Consider the following 6,712-nt stretch of genomic DNA (forward strand, 5'->3'; position numbering starts at 1 on the left):
TATAAATACGCTGGAGCACCCAGGTATAACTTATACTTTGATTCTACTCAATACCTGCTTAATACCCTTGCTAACTTAAGCATCGGAGTCCCTTGCAGGTACCCCCTACCATCCGAGGACGAAGGATCAGCACCATCACCAAGTCGGACACAATAGCCTGACCAGTACAGAAGATCTCGTCCGAGATCGACCTATAGTTTCAGGTAACACTCGGAACAACAGCCGAGCAGAATAATGGAGTAGATGCAAGGAAGGTTCTTGGTGACTTCACTGTACCCACTTTTGACTTTTATGGAAGAAGCATCTCTATACTTGCCATTAGAGCAAATAACTTTGAGCTAAAGCCTCAGTTAGTCTCTCTAATGCAACAGAATTGCAAATTCCATGGACTTTCACTAGAAGATCCATATCAATTCTTATCCGAGTTTTTGCAAATCTGTGACACTGTTAAGACCAATAGAGTGGATCCTGAGGTCTATAGGCTTCTACTTTTCCCTTTTGCTGTTAGAAACAGAGCTAGGATATGGTTGGATTCCTAACCTAAGAAGAGCCTAGACTCTTGGAAAAAGTTGGTCAATGCTTTCTTGGCCAAGTTCTTTCTACCTCAAAAGATGAGCAAGCTCAATGTGAAAGTTCAAACCTTCAAACAAAAAGAGGGTGAATCTCTCTATGAAGCTTGGGAAAGATATAAGCAATTGATCAGGAGATGTCCTCCTGACATGCTCTCAGAATGGACTATCCTAGGTATCTTTTATGATGGTCTATTTGAGATGTCTAAGATGTCATTGGACCATTTTGCTGGTGGATCACTCCAGTTGAAGAAAATGCTCGAAGAGGCACAAGAACTCATTGAAATGGTTGCAAAAAACCAATTCATGTACACTTTTAAGAGAAAGCCTGTGAACAATGGGGTAGCTCAGAAGAAAAGAGTCCTGGAAGTTGACACTGTAAATGCCATATTAGCTCAGAACAAGATCTTAACCCAACAGGTCAATATGATCTCTCAGTATTTGAATGTAATGCAAGCTACAACAGGCAGCACTCAAAACACCTTCTATGAAGGAGATGCTTATGATCCAGATCAACCCACAATGGAGGAGGTGAATTACATGGGAGAACTCTATGGAAACACCTACAACTCCTCATAGAGGAACCATCGTAACTTCTCATGGAAGGATCAACATGATGAGCGGATAATTTATACGCTTTTTGGCATTGTTTTCATATAGTTTTTAGTAAGTTTAAGCTACTTTTAGGGGTGTTTTCATTAGTTCTTATGTTAAATTCACATTTCTGGACTTTACTATGAGTTTGTGTATTTTTCTGTGATTTCAGGTAAATTCTGACTGAAATTGAGGGATTTGAGCAAAACTCTGAAGAAGGCTGACAAAAGGACTGCTGATGCTGTTGGAATCTGACCTCCCTGCACTCGAAATGGATTTTCTGGAGCTACAGAACTCCAATTGGCGCGCTCTCAACGGCGTTGGAAAGTAGACATCCAGGGCTTTCCAGCAATATATAATAGTCCATACTTTATTCGAAGAATGACGACGTAACTTGGCGTTAAACGCCAAGTACACGCTGCTGTCTGGAGTTAAACGCCAGAAAAACGTCATGATCCGGAGTTAAACGCCCAAAACACGTCATAACTCAAAGTTTAACGCCAAGAAATGCCTTAGCTCGTGGAATGATCAAGCTCAGCCCAAGCATACACCAAGTGGGCCCCGGAAGTGGATTTATGCATCAATTACCTACTCATGTAAACCCTAGTAGCTAGTCTAGTATATATAGGACATTTATCTATTGTATTAGACATCCTGGATTGTATTTTCGAATCCGGTGATCACGTTAGAGAGGGCTGGCCATTCGGCCATGCCTGAACTCTTTGCGTATGTATTTTCAACGGTGGAGTTTCTGCACACCATAGATTAAGGGTGTGGAGCTCTGCTGTACCTCAAGTATTAATGAAATTCTATTATCTTTTATTCAAATCTCTCTTATTCTTATTCCAAGATATTCATTCGTACCCAAGAACATGATGGATGTAATGAGTCAGATTACCCTCATTATCATTCTCACTTATGAACGCGCGTGATTGACAACCACTTCCGTTCTACATGCAACAGAGCTTGAATGCGTATCTCTTAGATTCCCCAAGAGAATCTTCGTGGTATAAGCTAGATAGATGGCGGCATTTATGAGGATCCGGAAAGTCTCACCTTGTCTGTGGTATTCCGAGTAGGATCCTGGGAATCCGGAAAGTCTCACCTTGTCTGTGGTATTCCGAGTAGGATTCCGGTAATGAATGACTGTGACGTGCTTCAAACTTTAACCTGCTGGGCGTTAGTGACAGACGCAAAAGAGGGATTCTATTCCAGTAGGAGCGGGAACCAACCGGTGATTAGCCGTACTGTGACAGAGTGCGTAGCATTAGTTTTCACTGTGAGGATGGGATATAGCCATCAGCCATGGGTGATGCCTCTAGACTGGTTAGCTGTGCGAGTGACAGCCGCACAGGATATTTCCCCGAGAGGAAGAAAGTAGCCACAGTTGATGGTGAACCCCTATACAAAGCTTGCCATGGAAACGAGTAAGAAGGATTGAGTAGAAGCAGTAGGAGAGCAGGCGTCCTTGGGCTCTACAGCATCTCCATCCGCTTATCTGAAATTCCTACCAATGAATCTGCATAAGTCTTCTATCCCTTTTATTATTCCTTTTTATTATTAATAATTCCAAAAAATCATAAACCAATTTAATCTGCCTAACTGAGATTTGCAAGGTGACCATAGCTTGCTTCATACCAACAATCTCTGTGGATTCGACCCTTACTCACGTAAGGTTTATTACTTGGACGACCCAGTACACTTGCTGGTTAGTTGAACGGAGTTGTGAAAATAAACAGTGCCCTAAGAGTAAATATATGCTAAAGCTCAAAAGATAGAAATCACAATTTCGTCCACCAAGTTTTTGGCGCCGTTGCCGGGGATTGTTCGAGTATGGACAACTGACGGTTCATCTTGTTGCTCAGATTAGGTAATTTTCTTTTCAAAAACTTTTTCAAAACTTTTTCTTTTATTTTTCGTTTTTACAAACTTTATTTTCGAAAAAATCAATAAAAATACAAAAAAAATTAGAAAATCATAAAAATCAAAAATATTTTGTGTCTCTTGTTTGAGTCTTGTGTTAATTTTTAAGTTTGGTGTCAATTGCATGCTTTTAAAATTTTTCTTGCATTTTTTTTCGAAAATCCCATGCATTCATAGTGTTCTTCATGATCTTCAAGTTGTTCTTGATAAGTCCTCTTGTTTGATCTTGATGATTTCTTGTTTTGTGTCTTTTCTTGTTTCTCCTATGCATTTTTGCATTCATATTTTTCATGCATTAAAGATTTCTAAGTTTGGTGTCTTGCATGTTTTCTTTGCATCAAAAATTTTTCAAAATAATGTTCTTGATGTTCATCATGATCTTCAAAGTGTTCTTGGTGTTCATCTTGACATTCATAGCATTCTTGCATGCATTCATTGTTTTGATCTAAAAATTTCATGCATTGAGTATTTTTGTTGTTTTTCTCTTTCATAATTAAAAATTCAAAAAAATAAAAAAATATCTTTTCCTTATTTTCCTCCAAATTTTCGAAATTTTGGGTTGACTTGGTCAAAAATTTTTAAAATTAGTTATTTCTTACAAGTCAAGTCAAAATTTCAATTTTAAAAATCTTATCTTTTCAAAATCTTTTTCAAAAATCATATCTTTTTCATTTTTGACATAATTTTCGAAAATTTCAAAATTATTTTTCAAAATATTTTCAAAAATATTTTTCTTATTTTTATATCAAATTTTCGAAAATTAGCTAACAATTAATGTGATTGGTTCAAAAATTTGAAGTTTGTTACTTTCTTGTTAAGAAAGGTTCAATCTTTAAGTTCTAGAATCTTATCTTGTAATTTCTTGTTAGTTAAGTCAATTTTAAAATTAAATCTTTTTCAAAATATCCTTTTTCAAATATATCTTTTTATCTTTTATCTTATCTTTTTCAAAAATTTTATCTTTTTCAAAATTTGATTTCAAAATATCATATCTTTTTCTTATCTTCTTATCTTTTGCAAAATTTGATTTCAAATCTTTTTCAATCAACCAACTAACTTGTTGTTTGTTTCTTATCTTTTCCAAAACCACCTAATTACTTTTCCCTCTCTAATTTTCGAAAATTCTCCCTCTCTTTTTCAAAAATTCTTTTTGTTTTAAATTTTAATTTTAATTATATTTTATCTCTAATTTTCGAAAATCACTAACTCTTTTTCAAAAATTATTTTTGAATTTTCTCTTCTCCTCTCTTCTTCTATTTAATTATTTAATTACTAACACTTCTCTTCACCTTTCTTCATCCAAAAATCCGAATCCTTCCCTCTTCTTTCTTCTACCCCTTTCTTCTTCTACTAACATAAGGGAATCTCTATACTGTGACATAGAGGATTCCTCTTTCTTTTCTTGTTTTCTTCTCTCTTTCTTATGAGCAGGAACAAGGAAAAAGGCACTCTTGTTGAAGTTGATCCAGAACCTGAAAGGACTCTGAAGAGAAAATTAAGAGAAGCTAAATTACAACAATCCAGAAATAACCTTTCAGAAATTTTCGAACAAGAGAAGGAGATGGCAGCCGAAAATAATAATAATAATAATGCAAGGAGAATGCTTGGTGACTTCACAAAGCCAACGTCCAAGTTTGATGGAAGAAGCATCTCCATTCCTGCCATTGGAGCCAATAACTTTGAGCTTAAGCCTCAACTAGTTGCTTTAATGCAACAAAACTGCAAGTTTTATGGACTTCCATCTGAAGATCCTTATCAGTTCTTAACTGAGTTCTTGCAGATCTGTGAGACTGTAAAGACGAATGGAGTTGATCCTGAAGTCTACAGACTCATGCTTTTCCCTTTTGCTGTAAGAGACAGAGCTAGAATATGGTTGGATTCACAACCTAAAGATAGCCTAGACTCCTGGGATAAGCTGGTTACTGCCTTCTTGGATAAATTCTTTCCTCCTCAAAAGCTGAGCAAACTGAGAGTGGATGTTCAAACCTTCAAACAAAAGGATGGTGAATCTCTCTATGAAGCTTGGGAAAGATACAAGCAGCTAACCAAAAGATGTCCATCTGACATGTTTTCAGAATGGACCATATTGTATATATTCTATTATGGTCTCTCTGAATTTTCGAAAATGTCATTGGACCATTCTGCAGGTGGATCTATTCACCTGAAGAAAACGCCTGAAGAGGCTCAAGAACTCATTGACATGGTTGCAAACAACCAGTTCATGTATACTTCTGAGAGGAATTCCGTGAATAATGGGATACCTCAGAAGAAAGGAGTTCTTGAAATTGATGCTCTGAATGCCATATTGGCTCAGAACAAAATGTTGACTCAACAGGTCAACATAATCTCTCAAAATCTGAATGGATTGCAACATGCATCCAACAGTACTAGAGAGGTAGCTTCTGAAGAAGCTTATGATCCTGAGAACCCTGCCATGGCAGAGGTCAATTACTTAGGTGAACCTTATGGAAACACCTATAACCCATCATGGAGAAATCATCCAAATTTCTCATGGAAGGATCAACAAAAACCTCAACAAGGTTTTAACAATGGTGGACGCAATAGGCTGAATAATAGTAAGCCATATCCATCATCTTCTCAGCAACAGACAGAGAATTCTGAACAAAATAATTCTAATTTAGCCAATATAGTCTCTGATCTGTCAAAGGCCACTTTCAGTTTCATGAATGAAACAAGATCCTCCATTAGAAATTTGGAGGCACAGGTGGGCCAGCTGAGTAAGAGAGTTATTGAAACTCCTCCCAGTATTCTCCCAAGTAATACAGAAGAGAATCCAAAAGGAGAGTGCAAGGCCATTGATTTGATCAAAGTGGCCGAATGCACTAAGGAGGAGGAGGACGAAAATCCTAGTGAGGAAGACCTCCTGGGACGTCCTTCAAGCAAGAAGGAGTATCCTATTAAGGATCCAAAGGAATCTGAGGCTCAATTAGAGACCATAGAGATTCCACTAAATCTCCTTCTGCCATTCATGAGCTCTGAAGAATACTCATCCTCTGAAGAGGATGAAGATGTGACTGAAGAGCAAGTTGCTCAATATCTAGGAGCTATCATGAAGCTGAATGCCAAGCTATTTGGTAATGAGACTTGGGAAAGTGAACCTCCCTTGCTCATTAGTGATTTAGATACTTGGATTCAGGAAACTCTACCTCAAAAGAAACAAGATCCTGGCAAGTTCTTAATACCTTGCACCATTGGCACCATGAGCTTTGAAAAAGCTCTATGTGATCTTGGGTCAGGGATAAATCTGATGCCACTCTCTGTAATGGAGAAGCTAGGGATCATTGAGGTACAACCTGCCTTGTTCTCATTACAATTGGCAGACAAGTCAGTAAGACAAGCTTATGGAATAGTGGAGGACGTTCTAGTAAAGGTTGAAGGCCTTTACATCCCTGCTGATTTCATAATCCTAGATACTAGGAAGGAAGATGATGAATGCATCATCCTAGGAAGACCTTTCCTAGCCACAGCAGAAGCTGTGATAGATGTTCACAGAGGAGAGTTAGTCCTTCAATTGAATGGGGAATGCCTTGTGTTTCAGGCACATGGCCATCCCTCTGTGACAAAAGAGAGTAAGCATGAAGAGCTTCTCTCAGTTCAAGGTCAAG

General features: G+C 37.7%; 1 non-coding gene across 1 annotated transcript; it reads right to left on the bottom strand.

Annotated features, from left to right (window-relative positions):
- Positions 1–617: 617 nt before the first annotated feature.
- On the bottom strand, positions 618–721 carry LOC112798873 (small nucleolar RNA R71). The gene has a single exon (XR_003200470.1). It is a non-coding gene; the product is annotated as a small nucleolar RNA R71 (small nucleolar RNA).
- Between the last annotated feature and the right edge of the window lie 5,991 nt (positions 722–6,712).

This window comes from Arachis hypogaea, chromosome 4 (assembly GCF_003086295.3).
Source record: "Arachis hypogaea cultivar Tifrunner chromosome 4, arahy.Tifrunner.gnm2.J5K5, whole genome shotgun sequence".
Lineage (NCBI taxonomy): Eukaryota > Viridiplantae > Streptophyta > Magnoliopsida > Fabales > Fabaceae > Arachis > Arachis hypogaea.